The sequence below is a fragment of the Taudactylus pleione genome, unplaced genomic scaffold, assembly GCF_031769625.1.
Source record: "Taudactylus pleione unplaced genomic scaffold, aTauple2 ptg000093l, whole genome shotgun sequence".
NCBI classification, from domain to species: Eukaryota; Metazoa; Chordata; class Amphibia; order Anura; family Myobatrachidae; genus Taudactylus; species Taudactylus pleione.
Window position 1 is genome coordinate 13,174,446 of NW_028284495.1, and position 18,335 is coordinate 13,192,780.

An 18,335-nucleotide genomic window follows, 5' to 3' on the forward strand; every position below is an offset into this window, starting at 1 on the left:
GCAGGCTTGTCATCTGGCTTGGGGGCCGGACGTCTGGTACTCCATGCCTGCTTCCGGGGCTTGACCAATTTCTTAGGGCCAGCCTGTCGAGGAAACGACTGTGGTTTGGGCCTGCCCTGGGCCCTAGATGACCGAAAGGACGATGGTCCCGAACCAGAACGAGCAGCGGCCGACGGGAGACAAGCAGATTTGGCTGCCGCCAGCGTGGCCACAATCTTATCCAGATCCGGACCGAAGAGAACTTCTCCGGTAAACGGCAACGCTTCCAGACCTTTCTTGGAATCTGCGTCCGCCTTCCAGGATCGCAGCCACAAGGTGCGACGAGCAGCTACCGCTGCTGAAGAAATTCTAGACACCAGAGTACTAATGTCTAGAGCCGCCTCGTTGATGTAGGTGGCCGAATCACGGAGATTGCCAATCAACTCCGCCTGTTCGGCCGGACAGTCGGATTCAAAAGAAGCCTCTAATGAATCCGCCCAGCGCTCCATCGCTCTGGCAACCCAGCAAATGGCCATAGCCGGCCGTGCTGCCCCCCCTGCAAGGGAATAAGCGGACTTCAGGCAGATTTCTACCTTGCGGTCCGTAGCATCCTTAAGGGAGGACATGGATGGCATCGGCAATGTGGCACTACGGACAAGACGGGTCACGTGAGAATCCACCTGTGGAGGGGATTCCCACTTAGCAAAATAATTATCCGCGAACGGATAAGCCACCGCCAGGCGTCTCTGCGGCTGGTATCTTTTGCCAGGTTGTTTCCACGCCTCCTCTAAATGGTCCACCAACTGACCCGAAAGAGGAAAGACTGTGGCATCGCCCTTCACATCTTTGAAAAAGGCATACTTAGATTTAGCCGCTGGGGGAACTGCGTCCTCAATCACCAAGGCTGTGCGGACCGCCCGAATAAGTCCAGGAATATATACTTTGGACTTAGCATCAGCGTCCTTAGTATGGAGAGGTTCCTGATCGTAAGGATCCAGAATCTCCCCATCATCAGACGTCCCTTCGTCATCCTCATAAGGAGCGGACAGAGACGCCACCGGCCTTTTATGAGGCCGCATCACAGACTCCCCTTGCAACACATCCGACAAGTGCTGTACAGAACTCGTCAGGGAGTTAACCCACGCTGGCTCCTGAGAACCCGGGAGCGGGGAAATAGGGAGACTGTGGGGTACCACCAATTGTCGTGGGAACCCCTGCATGGGTGACGACACCACAGACTGCTGGGACAAACCCATCGGAGTAAACGCGGGCTGCGGAGCTAACTGGCCCACTAAAGCTGTTAACGCCTGAGCGAAACAAGCCCAGGGCGGCTCCTGTACCGGTGCTGTAACCGTAATAGGCCGCGCCATGAACAAACACTGCCGGCAAAGGCCCTCCGCGCTACCCTCCCCCTCCGCTAACGGTACTTTGCACGTGGTACACTGTAGCCGGAGGGGAAAATCACTTTCAGACATGATGGCACCACGTATGTGACCTCTCTCACCAATTAAGTATTAAATAGGCGAGAGACCACCCTGCAGCACCGCACCGCAAGGGCTTTAGCAGAAGAACAGGGACAGTAATAAAGCTGACAGTTTAGAGAAGAAAAGTTACAGGCAGCGCTAGCACAGTCACATACAATGCAGAGAAATAACAATTCCTGCACTAACAGCGCTGATCACTCAACTACACAGACACAGGGCCTGGTAGGACACAGCGCTGCATACACAGACCTGAGCCACAGCGGAGGAGAGGTATGCGGGGGGACCCAGACCACGATGCTTCCGTCCAGCGCTTCCAGCAGCGTTCACCATGCGTTCTGGAGAAGATGGCCGCCGAGGAGCAGAGAGGAGGCTGGCCTGGGGGAGGAGCGCTGCCACAGGACCAGTCGGCAGCATGCAGAGAGGGCTGTGTGCAGCGGGGGAGGCGCCGGCTGTGAGACAGGGAAGGCGCGCTCCCCTGGCATGCATTTAACCCCTGGGACGCCGCAGCGCTACCGCTCTGCTGCGGTCCGCTGTCCCAGGGGGTAGTGGAAGCGCAGGTTGGTCGCCTGGCTCCACGCTGCAGCCAGTCCCCAGGGAGCCCCCTGCCTGGGGACTTAGGACCATGTGATCAGCGGGGACCCACCGCGGGACCCCGCTGCTTACCTCTGTCCCCCTTGAATCCGGCCATGGTCCGGAGCATCTGGGGTCACCGCTAGCTGTGACCCCAGACGCCCACCAGCATCCCCGGATCAGTACCGGCGTTCTGGTACCGGCGGGGTGTAGGGAAGACAGCATGGACGTCAGGACTGACTGTCCATGCTGTTCATCCAGATGTGCAGCCACAGCTGCATGAAGAAAAAGCTTCAGGGGCTCTTCTAGCCCCCACTCCAACAGGTGCACCCGACTCCGGCCGGGCACCAAACTAAACTGAGGTGCCTTGGCCCGGGGGCGGGGTATAGGAGGGGGACCTAGTGCATCCTGGGAGGCTGAAAGCTTAACTCTTTGGTGCCCTGCGACTGACGTCACACCTATACCCAAGGTATCCTGTGGATACCCTATGGACCCTGAAGTAGAAAAAGAAATGGTAGACTTAGATAAAGAGATTGTCTGTATGAAGGTAAAAATAGAACCAATCAGTGTGATCGCTTCCCCCACTAGGAAGTGGGCGGGATGAGGGAGATCTGCCTACTATTCCGGGGGTGCGGGGGATTACCCGACAAATCGGGAGCCTCCTACAACTCCCGGGAGAATAGGCAAGTATGGGTAGGCTACAGCTTAGGCCAATGGTTCCCAATCTTTTTTGAATCACGGAGCCCTAGTGCATCAGCATTGTTTTCACGGCACCTCTAAGCCAAATGTTTGTTATTGAAAAATTCAGAAAAAAATGTAGTGAAGTAGTACAGTGAAGTAAATTGTGCTTATCTGTCATCCTTAGGTTCAGTCATGTGGTTGGGGACATGTTTGTGCTTCTGTTTGCGCACATATTTACATTACATTGACCATAAAGAATTAGATTTTTTGCTGGACCACCAACCTGAGGCACCCCTGCAAGTGTTCTGAGGCACCCCAGGGTGCTGCGGCGCACAGTTTGGGAACCACTGGCTTAGACTATTAACAGTATGAGTTACGTGCAGGATGTAGTGCCAAAAGTAACCAGTAACATACGTAGTTTAATAGTATAAAGCAAAGTCACTGATGAGGCAAATGCAACAGGTTGAAATTGGGAGTATGCAGCAAGAAATAGGAAAAGCAGACTAAGGGCCAAATGCAAATTGGATATAAAAGCAGGACGTCAGTCTGGGCAGTTGACAAGACAGAGTCAAGGGGCCTAAGTATCAAGCAGCTTTTTACATAAAATTACAGTATGTATCATTCCTTTGTACTAATAGCACAATGCAGGAGATTTCAAAGAAATCTCTGGCAAAGTGCTAATTAGCATTGCAGATCACAGTCCCCATTAAGCAAAGCATTTCGGAGTTTAGCACCAGTAGTTTACACCATCTTCAGATCTTTCGTTCTCTCCTCCACAGCTCCTGGTCAGTTCCGGAAGCTGACACTGTGAAAGACTTCTCCTAAATGCCGGGGATATAACTTGCGGGGACATCGGTTACTGCAACCAATGTCCCTGCGAGTTCCCCATAGTACATAGCTGGGATATTATTATTAAAAATAAAAATATCCCTGGCGAGTTAGGTAAAAAATATTTGCTGCAGTACCGCGATTATTAGTACATAGACCCCAAGACCACAAACAGTGATCAGAATACAGGCCGCACAGGAACACTGGAGCACTAATGTGTAAACGCTATAACCTTCAATGAGCTGATACTAAGGGCTACTAAGCAAAGCAGCTGGTAGGGCTGTAGGATGGGGTGTGTGCGTGGTGCCTTTGCGCAGGGCACTGTTGCTGCCCTATGGCCCCTGTATCTGGCTAGCATGGTACCTGGAATGGCACCCTGTAGTGTATAGAGGGCAGCTCTACACTTTCCCGCCCCATCATGTAATGTCAGATGTTTGGGGAGGGCACTGGTTAGCCCTGCTCTGGCACTGGCAGCTGGTATCAATGTGAAGCCAGCCCTGTGATGACACACATATTATGTGACCATAAGACAATAAAGTGCCAGCAGAGAAAAAGCAACAGCAACAAAACTCAGTTACCTGTTCTTCCTAACGCTGGGGTGTGGGTACACATTAGACGACAGCACAATATACACACTGCACTATCTGGTGTATGACAGCCTGATATATCGTTCCCCCGCCGCATCCCGCCACTTCCAGAAGCATGGTGTCAGCTGCCGTATCTTCAGAACTGTCAAGTATGCACAGCAGATCATAAGATGCGACAAACGACGCACAGGAGCGCGGAATCCGATCAAAGGGATGCCGGGCGCGGACAGTCGCGAGGGGGGGGGGAGGGTTAGGTTTAGGGCTCCCGGGGGGGACTTAGGGTTAGGCACCCCCGCCGAGAGGTTAGGGTTAGGCTAGGGGGAGGGAGGGCTAGGTTTAGGCACCCCCGGGGGGAGGTTAAGCACCCCCCGGGGGACTTAGGTTTAGGATGCGTGGAAGTGAGGGTTAGGTTTAGCCACTTAGAGGAGGGTTAGGGTTAGGTACAGGGGGGAGGTTAGGGTTAGGCACCCTAAAGGAGGGTTAGGGGGTAAAATTAGGTTAGTTTAACTTTATACTTATCTGGGGAAGATCGGGATTTCCTCCTCTGTCAGGCTGCCGCTGCCATGTGGCCGGCGGTGAAGCATACCGATTCCCCCATCACAGCCGCTGACACTGTAATGTAGCAATTCGCATATAGACAGACTACAGATAGACGAAGGCATGGTACACTCCAGGTATATAGTTACAGCCCTAAGTGGGTGAATATGTTGTGGACAATGGAGGAGGTGCCCCTTCAGAGCTGGAGCCCGAAGGCAGGCGCCTCCATTGCCTCCCATAGTTCTGCCTCTAGTACATGTGTTAAGTGGTGATAACTCCATTTTTTCTGTATTTTTGCGGGAGTAGGGGTTACAAATTCTGTAAAATGTACTAAAAGTCTCAGTGCTGCTTTCGGCCTCTGCAAATGAAGCATGATCATCTGATGATGACACTATGGGTCCCATTTTTGAATGATCGGATTTGCAATGTGATCTGGGCATGACATTACCGCCCATGATTGCATTGCAAAATGCGGTCATATTGCAGGGATGTATCATCCAGCACATGCAGGGACAGGGGCACCGCTGACTGCCAGGGCCGCCATCAGGGGGGGACTGCCGGGACTCTAGTACAGGGCCCGGACAGAGAGGGGACCCAGCCCACAGCGGTGTGGAATGCGGCGGCAGGCAGGGAGAAAGAGCATCAGCGCTGTGGCATTTCAACTATGGACTGGAGCCGGCCACTCCTGATTTGCTGCCGTTCCGCGAGCTGTGATTGGCTTGCGGACGGCTCCATAGTTCAAATGCTGCAGCGCCAGTGATGCGCGCGGCCGGCTCCAGTCCTTAGTTGAATGCCACAGTGCTGATGCACTTTGTTTCTCCCTGCCGCACGATGCATTCCTCGCCGCTGCCAGCCGGGCCCCCTCCCTCTCAGGACAGGAGAACAATGAGGAAAGCTGGAATGCTGACCCTGCCCTGTGCCCCACCTTCTCTTATCCAGCCAGCTATCCCTGCATTGTTCCCCCCAATCCAGCAAGCCTTTCCTGCACTGCCCCCTTCCCCCAGTTCAGCTAGCCTGTCTTGCCCTGCCCTTCCCCCAGTCCAGCCAGCCTGCCTTCCCTTCTCCTCCCCCAGTCCAGTCAGCCTTCCCTACACCCCCCCCAGTTCAGCCAGCCTGCCTTGCCCCTCCCCCAGTCCAGCCAGTCTTCCCTGCGCCCCCCTCCTGGTCCAGCCAGCCTGTCTTCTCTGCCCCAGTCCCGCCAGCCTTCCCTGTGCCCCCCATGTCCAGCCAGCCTACCTGACGTCTTTACCCCTCCCCTCCTGCCCTTTGCCACCCCTAGTCCAACCAGCCTTCCCTGCCCTTTGCCATCCCAGTCCACCCTTCCCAGCCCAGTGCTCCAACTTGTCCAGTCTTCCTTGCTCTGTGCCACCCCCCGCCATGCCTAGCCATCCCTGGTTTCCACAAAAATTGAGGCAACACCACAGATATAGCTCCACCCACATTATCCACATCTCTCCGCCCAACTCTGCCCAATACCTGGGGGGGCCCTGCCTATTTTGTTAGTATCGTTTCTATGAGGAAAGCGGCTGCCAGCAGGAGTGGAGGAATCATTGCAGGTATCGGGGATATCTGCTGCGGTCCCTCCTTCATACATCTGGTGAAAACATATTTAAGTATATGTCTGCAAATATACAGTGATAAATGGGCCCCTGAAAGAGTAACTCTCACGCATGGGCTGTACAGAGACCTGTAAAGGCCCTCACGCACAAGACAAAATTTTGAATGATATGGCCGATCCGACGCATTGAAACGACAAATCGTCAAATGTGTACGAACTATGGCCCTGATTCAGAGCCGGACGCTCTGACCAGAGCGCTCGCTCTGAATCAGGGCCGTCTTAGTAAAATTTGGAGCGTCCTCCTGGATGCTCGCATAGCTGTGGGTTACCACCCACAGCTTGTGCGAGCGTCCATGATGATGGTCGCGATGGTCAAGACCATCGCGACCATCGGGCTTGCGACAGAGACCCTGCGGTAGGGTCTCGCTGCCGCAAGCCCTGGAGTGATTTTGGTTCTATCAGAGCCAAAATCACTCCCACTGACCACTAGTGATGTCAGTGGGGCCGGCTTCAGACGGTAGGCGTTCCCATGGGAACACCTCCGTCTGGCAGCCACGCCCACCAAAGGGGGCGTGCTGTCAGTCACCATCGACAGCACGCCCCCTTTGGCTGTCGTTGTCCGAGTCTCGCGCATGCGCACGACGGAACTCCCTCCGTCGTGCGCATGCGCAGTGGGTGAACATCGACCCGCTTGCGAGCGTCCTGCGCTCACGAGCGGGTCTGAATGACCCCTAATGCGCGCCCCTGTGACGTTGTTTGTCGCATCTTCAGATCTATCAATCTCGTTAACGATTCCCGTCAGATTGCGCAGTGTCAGGGGCGTAACTAGGTAATTGAAGGCCCCATAGCAAAAGTTTGTAAGGGCCCCTATGTACCACCCAGAGGTGAAAAATGTATATAACACATGTAATTTTGACAAGAAAGATGGCCCCCTGAGCTCTGGGCCCCATAGCAGCTGCACCCTTTGCACCTATGGTACTTACGCCCATGTGCAGTGTGTATGCTCTACTTAATGACCAGGCGATATGGTTTAATTGTATAGTTAACGATCTAACCACCAAACGATGCAAGATATATTGTTTGGTCGTTTGTTAGATTGCACAGTGTGTATGCACTAGATCGTTTGTCCGGGAGTTCAAGGGAAATTGTTGACGACATTGAATCATTTGCAAGTCGTCTAGTGTATACCTAGCTTAATGGTATGTGTCTTTGGCACTATCATCGGAGGGGTGGGTTTTCTCACCCCCAGTACATTTAACCAACAGTGCTTCCTGCTGCACAAAGATAATAGCCGAAGCAGGAACTGCCTTAGTACACAGGTTCAGCGCTAGGCTGTCCTGCGCCTTATTGAGTTGCCGCACCTTCCCTCCTCCGCTCCCTCCCCCTGAGCTTAAATATTTCCTCTACCGCCGGGAGGGTGGGCGTTTCCTGCGCCCTCCAGATACAGTGGCGCTCCGGCCGATGGACCGGCTTGCCCGTGCCTGGAGCCACTACTGTTTACCCCAATGTTATGTATTATGTGTAGGGTATTTGCAGACCCTCCAACATGATCCTTTCCATTAGGTACAAATGCTCTGCTCCTGGACTTCCTTCTTAATTGATGATTGCAGCCACCTGTGGTGAAACACCTGTCTCATCTATTAACTAGCTCAACACAGGTGACTGACTGCAACCATACCAGGGGCAGAACTATGGGAGACAATGGAGGCACCTGCCGCCGGGCTGCAGCACTTCCATTGTCCACAATATATTCACCCCACTTATGGCTGTAACTATGGGCCTGATTCAGAGCCGGACGCTCTGAAAGAGCGCTCGGTCTGAATCAGGGCGTTTTTTTTTTTTGGAGCGGCCTCCTGGGCGCTCACATAGCTGTGGGTGACCATCAGGCTTGCGACGAGACCCTTGTGGTAGGGTCTCGTGGCCGCAAGCCCCAGAGAGTTTCTGGCTCTCACTGACATCACTGGTGATGTCAGTGGGGCCGCCTACAAATTGTAGGCGTTCGCTTGGGAACGCCTCCGTTTGTGAAGCCACCCCCCCGCCACGCCTACAAAATGGGGCGAGCAGCCGCCCCTTTTGTAGTGAGCCACGGAGCGAGAGAGTTTCTCTCTCGCTCCGGGGCTTGTGCACATGCAGTGCGGCCGCTGCGCGTACGCAGAGCACACCATCGACCCACTCGCGAGCGCGCAAGCGGGTCTGAATCAGGCCCTATGTACCCAGAGTGTACCGTCACGGCTGCTCAATACATGGCAGTGGCACCTCTACCCGACACCTGAGAAGCCACCATACACTAGTGGAGAGCTCCGTCTATCTATACCCTGTCCCTACTCATTGGTGTTGCTGCTCCTCAGCAGCTTCCTTTGTCAGTGTGACACGTTTGGGGGCCCCCACTCCCACAACTTTCTGTCTCACTCCTCCATGGCATGCCTATATTCCGTGTGCAACTGCAGGTGTATCTGCTTGCAAAATGCTATATTACAGTGTCAGTGGCTGTGAAGAAGGGGGAGGGGGAGGGGGGTGGGCACCAAATTATAACTTGCTTCCAGACCAGGGCTGGATTTACCGCTTGGCAACCAAGGCGGCCGCCTAGGGCCCTGCGGGTCGCCAGGGGCCCGTAGCCGGGCCCCCTCGGTAATCCGGCCCTGGAGAGAACCTGCAGTGCTGCTCTGAGCTTTGAGCGCACCAGCCGGGGCCCGGGGAGGAAGCAGTCTGATCAATCCCGGTTTAAAGGGTGGGGGGGTGGTCATTGGAAGCAAGTCCTCCCGGGCCCCCCGCCGCAGATCGGATCCGATCCCGCGATCCGCAGCCACTGATGCAGCATTCACAGAGTCCCCACCGGCGCCGCAGAGCAGTGCTAAATTGCCGGGCCGGCGGTGGACCAATCAGATGCCGAGTAGCAGCCTGCGGCTCCCAGTGACTGGTTGGTGCGCAGGCTGCAGGGAAGAGAGGGTGTGAAGGGAAAGGAGGGGCGGGCGCTGGGCACACAGCCACAGGGGAAATAAGCTCAACCCAGAAGAGAAGGTGGAAGTTGGAACATGCCGTGATGCAACTGAGGGCAGCTGTGAGTCTGTCAACATCATCATAAAAGTAAGACAGACAGTATTGAAGAGCTTTTTTTTTTTTTTTATCACCAAATAAAATTTAATTACTGTAATTGAAGGCACTGGGTCCTATAGCATTGTATTTGTGTGTATATATATATTAGGGGTGTGCACCGGCCACTTTTCGTGTTTTGGTTTTGGATCTTTCTTCGTGTTTTGGATCTGGATTGGTTTTGCCAAAACCAACCTTCCGTGTTTTGGGTTCTGGGTTTTGTGTTTTGGATCTGTATTTTTTTAAAAAAAAGCATAAAAACAGCTAAAATCATAGAATTTGTAGGTTTTTCTGCCCCTATGCTATTATTAACCTCAATAACCTTAATTTCCACTCATTTCAAGTCTATTCTGAACACCTCACAATAGTGTTTTTATGTCCAAAAGGTTGCACCGAGGTAGCTGGATGACTATGCTAAGCGACACGAGTGGGCGGCACAAACACGTGACCCATCTAGGCGTGATACTGCAGTGGCAGACAGGATGGCAGTTTGAAAAACTAGGCCCCAAACTGTACATAATGCAAAGAAAAAAAAGAGGTGCAAGATGGAATTGTCCTTGGGCCCTCCCACCCACCCTTATGTTGTATAAACAGGACATGCACACTTTAACAAACCAATCATTTCAGCACCAGGGTCTGCCACACAACTGTGGCTGAAATGATTGGTTCGTTTGGGCCCCCACAAAACAAGCTGGCAATTAATGTGTCCCTGCACAAACTGGCTCTACGGAGGCAAGATGTCATCCTCATCCTCCACCGATTCCTCACCCTCTTCAGTGTGTACATCCTCATCCTCACAAAGTATTAACTCGTCCCCACTTGAATCCACCACCACAGGTCCCTCTGTACGTTCTGGAGGCTGGTCTCCCTGGAAGAGCTGATAATTCATTTTGATGAACATCATCTTCTCCACATTCTGTGGAAGCATCCTCCTACGCCTTTCGCAGACAAGGTTCCCGGCTGCACTAAACACTCTTTTGGAGTACACACTGGAGGGGGGGCAACTCAGGTAAAATAGAGCCAGTTTGTACAGGGGCCTCCAAATTGCCTCTTTTTCCTGCCAGTACAGGTATGGACTGTCTGACATGCCTACTTGGATGCTGTCACCGATGTAATCCTCCACCATTCTGTCAATGGTGACAGTATCATATGCAGTGACAGTAGACATGTCAGAAATTGTTGCCAGGTCCTTCAGTCCGGACCAGATGTCCAAACTTGGTCCTGCCTGCCCTGCATCACCGCCAGCGGGTTGCTTAGGATACCTAAGTTTTTTCCTGGCAGCCCCAGTTGCGGGAGAAAGTGAAGAAGGAGCTGTTGACGTGTCACGTTCCGCTTCAGCTGACAGTATGTTCACCAGCAGGTCTTTGCACTTCTGCAGGCTTGTGTCGGCCGGAAAGAGAGACACCACATAGGCTTTAAACCTAGGATCGAGCACGGTGGCCAAAATGTAGTGGTCTGATTTCAACAGATTGACCACCCTGGAATCCTGGCAAAGCAAATGAAGGGCTTCATCCACAAGTCCCACATGCCGAGCGGAATCGCTCCGTCTTAGCTCCTCCTTCACTTTCTCCAGCTGCTTCTGCAAAAGCATGATGAGGGGAATGACCTGACTCAAGCTGGCAGTGTCTGAACTGACTTCACGTGTGGCAAGTTCGAAGGGCTGGAGAACCTTGCACAACACGGAAATCATTCTCCACTGCGCCTGAGTCAGGTGCATACCCCCTCCTTTGCCTATGTCATAGGTGGATGTATAGGCTTGAATGGCCTTTTGCTGCTCCTCCATCCTCTGAAGCATATAGAGGGTTGAGTTCCACCGCGTCACAACCTCTTGCTTCAGGTGATGGCGGGGCAGGTTCAAGAGTGTTTGCTGGCGCTCCAGTCTTCGGCACGCAGTCGCTGAATGGCGAAAGTGGCCTGAAATTTTTCGGGCCACCCAAAGCGTCTCCTGCACGCCCCTGTCGCTTTTCAGAAAATTCTGCACCACCAAGTTTAATGTGTGAGCAAAACATGGGACGTGCTGGAATTTGCCCAGATGTAATGCCCGCACAATATTGGTGGCGTTGTCAGATATCACAAATCCCCAGGAGAGTCTAAGTGGGGTAAGCCACTGGGCGATGATTTCCCTCAGTTTCTCTAAGAGGTTGTCGGCGGTGTGCCTCTTACTGAAACCGATGATACACAGCGTAGCCTGCCTTGGAACGAGCTGGCGTTTCTGAGATGCTGCGACTGGTGACGCTGCTGCTGTTGCTGCGTAAGGTGATACATCTACCCAGTGGGCTGTCACAGTCATATAGTCCTTAGTCTGCCCTGTTCCACTTGTCCACATGTCCGTGGTTAAGTGGACATTGGGTACAACGGCATTTTTCAGGACACTGAGGACACTTTTTCTGACGTTTCTGTAGAGTCTCGGTATCGCCTGCCTAGTGAAGTGGAATCTAGACGGGATTTGGAACCGGGGACACACTACCTCCAGCAATTGTCTAAATCCCACTGCACTAATGGCGGATACCGGACGCACGTCTAACACCAACATAGCAGTCAAGGCCTCAGTTATACGTTTTACTTCAGGATGACTGCTGTCGTACTTCATCCTCCTCACTAAGGACTGTTGGAGGGTCAATTGTTTAGTAAAAGTAGTGGTGTTCCTACTTCCTCTCTGGGATGATGAACGACTCCCAGCAGCAGCAACAGCAGCAGGAGGCGTAGCAATGCAGGATCCTCCGGAGGAATCCGGGATAGGAGAGTCAGTCATGCCAGTGACATGGCCTGCAGGACTACTTCCGATCCTGACTAAGGAGGAAATTGACGAGGAGGGAGTTGACGGTGTGGTTTGCAGGCGCTTGGATACAACAGGACAACGGGATTTAGGTGTCCCTGGACTGCTTACGGTCTTAGCCAAAGTTTCTGAACTTGACAGTAACTTATTATGAACACGCTGCAGGTGCCGTATAAGGGAGGATGTTCCTAGGTGGTTAACGTCCCTACCCCTACTTATTCCACCTTTACATAAGGTACATATGGCAAGACAGTTGTTTTCCGGATTTGGATAGAAATATTGCCAGACCAAAGAGGTGGAATGTTTGGTCTTCTGCCCAGGCATGACCGTGATGGGCATTTTCATCACACGGACAACAACTGTCTCCCCCGGAGCCTGATTTAAACAAACCACATCACCATCAGAATCCTGCTCGCCAACTTCCTCCTCAGCGCCAGCTACACCAGTATCCTCATCCTGTTTTACTTCAACAGTGACATCTTCAATTTGCATATCAGCAAGTGGACTGTGGGTGCTCCTTTCAGCACTTGCAGGGGGCGTGCAAATGGTGGAAAGAGCCACCTCTTCCCGTCCAGTGCTGGGAAGGTCAGGCATCGCAACCACCACCACACTTGCACTCTCCTTGGGGATTTGTGATATCTTCTTAGAAAGCACAGTTCTTCGCTGTGCTTTTGCCAGCTTAACTCTTTTGATTTTTTTAGTGGGAGGAGGGCTTCCATCGTCATGTGAAGCTGAACCACTAGTCATGAACATACTAGGGATCGACCTTAGCCGTTCCTTGCCACTCCGTGTCGTAAATGGCATATTGGCAAGTTTACGTTTCTCTTCAGCTGATTTAAATGTTTTTTTCAAGGTCATTTTCCTGAACTTTGTCATTTGGGATTGTATGTGCCCTCTATTATGACATTGGGCATCGGCCTTGGCAGACGACGTTGATGGCATGTTATCGTCTATGTCATGACTAGTGGCAGCAGCTTCAGCACTAGGAGGAAGTGGTTCTTGATCTTTCTCTATTTTATTTTTATCGGAGAAAGTTTGGTCCTCCATTTATGTTATATCGATTTGATATATACGTGCGGCTAAACACAGAAAATATTTCTTTATTTTTGCTGGAGAGTAGTGCACTTTGTGGGTTACACCAGCCTTTAAGAAATGAGCCAGCCGGCCCTTTACTTATGACACAGGCGCACGCTTGGCACTACTTTGTTGATGCACGTGCGGCTACTGCGCACACAATTCACAAACACAGAAAATAAGTTTTTTTTTGGTTTGGACTGAAGTGTACTTTGGGGGTTACAGCACCCTTTAACGGTCAAGCCAGCCGGCCCTTTACTTATGACACAGGCGCACGCTTGGCACTACTTTGTTGATGCACGTGCGGCTACTGCGCACACAATTCACAAACACAGAAAATATATATTTTTTTGGTTTGGACTGGAGTGTACTTTGGGGGTTACAGCACCCTTTAACGGTCAAGCCAGCCGGCCCTTTACTTATGACACAGGCGCATGCTTGGCACTACTTTGTTGATGCACGTGCGGCTACTGCGCACACAATTCACAAACACAGAAAATAATTTTTTTTTTGGTTTGGACTGGAGTGTACTTTGGGGGTTACAGCACCCTTTAACGGTCAAGCCAGCCGGCCCTTTACTTATGACACAGGCGCACGCTTGGCACTACTTTGTTGATGCACGTGCGGCTACTGCGCACACAATTCACAAACACAGAAAATAATTTTTTTTTTGGTTTGGACTGGAGTGTACTTTGGGGGTTACAGCACCCTTTAACGGTCAAGCCAGCCGGCCCTTTACTTATGACACAGGCGCACGCTTGGCCCTACTTTGTTGATGCACGTGCGGCTACTGCGCACACAATTCACAAACACAGAAAATATTTTTTTTTTTGGTTTGGACTGGAGTGTACTTTGGGGGTTACAGCACCCTTTAACGGTCAAGCCAGCCGGCCCTTTACTTATGACACAGGCGCACGCTTGGCACTACTTTGTTGATGCATGTGCGGCTACTGCGCACACAATTCACAATCACAGAAAATAATTTTTTTTTTGGTTTGGACTTGAGTGTACTTTGGGGGTTACAGCACCCTTTAACGGTCAAGCCAGCCGGCCCTTTACTTATGACACAGGCGCACGCTTGGCACTACTTTGTTGTTGCACGTGCGGCTACTGCGCACACAATTCACAAGCACAGAAAATAATTTTTTTTTTTGGTTTGGACTGGAGTGTACTTTGGGGGTTACAGCACCCTTTAACGGTCAAGCCAGCCGGCCCTTTACTTATGACACAGGCGCACGCTTGGCACTACTTTGTTGATGCACATGCGGCTACTGCGCACACAATTCACAAACACAGAAAATAATTTTTTTTTTGGTTTGGACTGGAGTGTACTTTGGGGGTTACAGCACCCTTTAACGGTCAAGCCAGCCGGCCCTTTACTTATGACACAGGCGCACGCTTGGCACTACTTTGTTGATGCACGTGCGGCTACTGCGCACACAATTCACAAACACAGAAAATAAGTTTTTTTTTGGTTTGGACTGGAGTGTACTTTGGGGGTTACAGCACCCTTTAACGGTCAAGCCAGCCGGCCCTTTACTTATGACACAGGCGCACGCTTGGCACTACTTTGTTGATGCACATGCGGCTACTGCGCACACAATTCACAAACACAGAAAATAATTTTTTTTTTGGTTTGGACTGGAGTGTACTTTGGGGGTTACAGCACCCTTTAACGGTCAAGCCAGCCGGCCCTTTACTTATGACACAGGCGCACGCTTGGCACTACTTTGTTGATGCACATGCGGCTACTGCGCACACAATTCACAAACACAGAAAATAATTTTTTTTTTGGTTTGGACTGGAGTGTACTTTGGGGGTTACAGCACCCTTTAACGGTCAAGCCAGCCGGCCCTTTACTTATGACACAGGCGCATGCTTGGCCCTACTTTGTTGATGCACGTGCGGCTACTGCGCACACAATTCACAAACACAGAAAATAATTTTTTTTTTGGTTTGGACTGGAATGTACTTTGGGGGTTACAGCACCCTTTAACGGTCAAGCCAGCCGGCCCTTTACTTATGACACAGGCGCACGCTTGACACTACTTTGTTGATGCACGTGCGGCTACTGCGCACACAATTCACAAACACAGAAAATATTTTTTTTTTGGTTTGGACTGGAGTGTACTTTGGGGGTTACAGCACCCTTTAACGGTCAAGCCAGCCGGCCCTTTACTTATGACACAGGCGCACGCTTGGCACTACTTTGTTGATGCACGTGCGGCTACTGCGCACACAATTCACAAACACAGAAAATAATTTTTTTTTTGGTTTGGACTGGAGTGTACTTTGGGGGTTACAGCACCCTTTAACGGTCAAGCCAGCCGGCCCTTTACTTATGACACAGGCGCACGCTTGGCACTACTTTGTTGATGCACGTGCGGCTACTGCGCACACAATTCACAAACACAGAAAATAATTTTTTTTTTGGTTTGGACTGGAGTGTACTTTGGGGGTTACAGCACCCTTTAACGGTCAAGCCAGCCGGCCCTTTACTTATGACACAGGCGCACGCTTGGCACTACTTTGTTGATGCATGTGCGGCTACTGCGCACACAATTCACAAACACAGAAAATAATTTTTTTTTTGGTTTGGACTGGAGTGTACTTTGGGGGTTACAGCACCCTTTAACGGTCAAGCCAGCCGGCCCTTTACTTATGACACAGGCGCACGCTTGGCACTACTTTGTTGATGCACGTGCGGCTACTGCGCACACAATTCACAAACACAGAAAATATATTATTTTTTTAGCACTTGGGGGGAGCACCCCTGATGGACAGAGCACCCCCTGGACAACACTACAGCACCCCTTTAGGACTGGGACACTGCACAGGACTTTGGAGTGGACACAGCCCCTATGGAGAACTGACTGCACAACACAGTCCAGCCAGCCCCTATGGACTTTGAAGTAGTGGACACAGCCCCTATTAACAACAGCAGCACAGCACAACACAGCCAGCCCCTATGGACTTTGAAGTAGTGGACAACAGCAGCACTACACTACACTACACTACACAGCCCAGCCAGCCCTAACTCCCACCCTCCCTCTTCACTGTCCACAGCCGAGTGAGAAAATGGCGCCGACGCGGGTACCTTATATAGGATCCAAAACCCGCGAGACTCGGAAGGCGGGATGATGACGTTTTGCCTCGATTTCAGATCCGAGTCAGGCGGGAAAAGTCGAGCCTGACTCGGATCGGACTCGGATCGGGGGGGCTCGGGGGGGGTTCGGATTTCAGAAATCCGAACCCGCTCACCCCTAATATATATATATGTGTGTGTATATATATGTATGTATTGTATGTGTATATATATATATATATATATGTATGTGTACTGTATATATGTATATATATATATGTACATGTGTATGTATAATATATGTATGTACACGTGTATGTATATAATATATATATATGCATGTGTGTGTATGTATATATACATATATATATATATATATATACACACACGCACGTACGTGTGTATAAATATATACAGTATATACACATATGAATCCATCTAGCCAACGTTTCAGGACACTCGTCCTTTTGTCAAGGCAACATACACACACATATATATGTGTGTAAGGTGCGGCACTCGTCCCAAAAGAATCATCCGCGTCAGGTATTCAGGGGTGAAGTGTTTATAAGGTAAGATGGCTTGTTTTTTCTTTTGTATCCTGAAGATAATGTATTAGAAACACTGAAATGTCGATAACTTTATACCTGACTTGGATGATTCTTTTGGGACGAGTGCCGCACCTTACATATGTATACTGGACTCTTTGTGGGGGCACCGCCTTCAGATACTCCTGTTGTTTTTTGGCGTACCGGTCTGTACATTGTTTATATATATATATATATTTTATGTGTGTCTATCTATCTATCTATCTATCTATCTATCTATCTATCTATCTATCTATCTATCTATCTATCTATCACAAAGGTTACTGGCACTCATACTTGATCCAAGCTACTAACGGGTTGCTTGCTGAGGTGCTCACCCTGGGGAAATGTATCCCTCCACATATACAAACAAGAAAAAGGCGGCACACCCAGACTTAATAAAACACAACAATAGCCGGTGCTTTACTCATCAACGTTTCGGGGTCAGCCCCCCGTCATCAGTAAAGCATCGGCTATTATTGTTTTTTTTCAATCTGGGTGTGCCGCCTTTTTCTTGTTTGTTCGTGTATGTGTATGTATATATGTATATGTGTGCATATATATATATATATGTGTGTGTATACATATATATGTATACATATACTGTTTGAGAGGAGGCCACCTGAGCAACGTTAGCCACTACACAGTGTTAGTGCCGAAGAACATATGGTGGCGTTAGCCTCTGGGACAAGGTGCTTAGTATATAAAGAAAATGTGGTTATACCCCCGTTTATGGTGTTTTACTGCATTTTCCCATTTAGTACATCCCAGCCAATGTGTGAAGTTTGGCACTCTGGAAAAGAAACAGTATGCCGGGCTGCCCTCCTACGTTAGTAGAAGCATATAGGTATCCTGTAGATAGAAAGAAGCATCACTCCACATACTTTTAAATTAGTGTAAGTCTGTACCCTGAGGAAAAGACTGATAGAGGTCTTGAAATATCGGTAACTATTAATACAGATTTAAACTATTTTAAAAGTTTGTGGGGTGCAGCCTCTTCCTTTCTACAGGATACCTATATGCTATATATAATATTAATATTCACCAAATAATTGTACCATACGGTAATTTTCTCTCTAGTGATTGATGACACTATGATTTCCATTTTAGACTTTAGGGCCCCCCTGCCTTAAGTGCCCAAGGCCCTCCAAAGTCTTAATGCAGCTATGAGTCTGATAGCAGCAGCACGGGGGAGGAGGAGGCAAGGTTTCAGGCCTGGGCCGGCCCGGCTCTATCATTATGTGTAGAGCGCCGGTGAGTAACTCACTTGGACCCCCTCTCCCTGCGTATTCAGGAGGCTTGGCCCTGCTCAGTTATACGACATGATGTCATCACATCATATCACAATTATACTGTCTGGGAGGCAGAGGATGAGCCACTCGAGGAGCCATGCAGATCCGCGGCACAAATACAAGTGTTCCCGGCAGATACGTTTGGCGGGGGAATGGGAGAAAGGTGCTGTGAGGAGATGGGAGTGGGGTCTGTGCTGTGAGGGCAGAGGA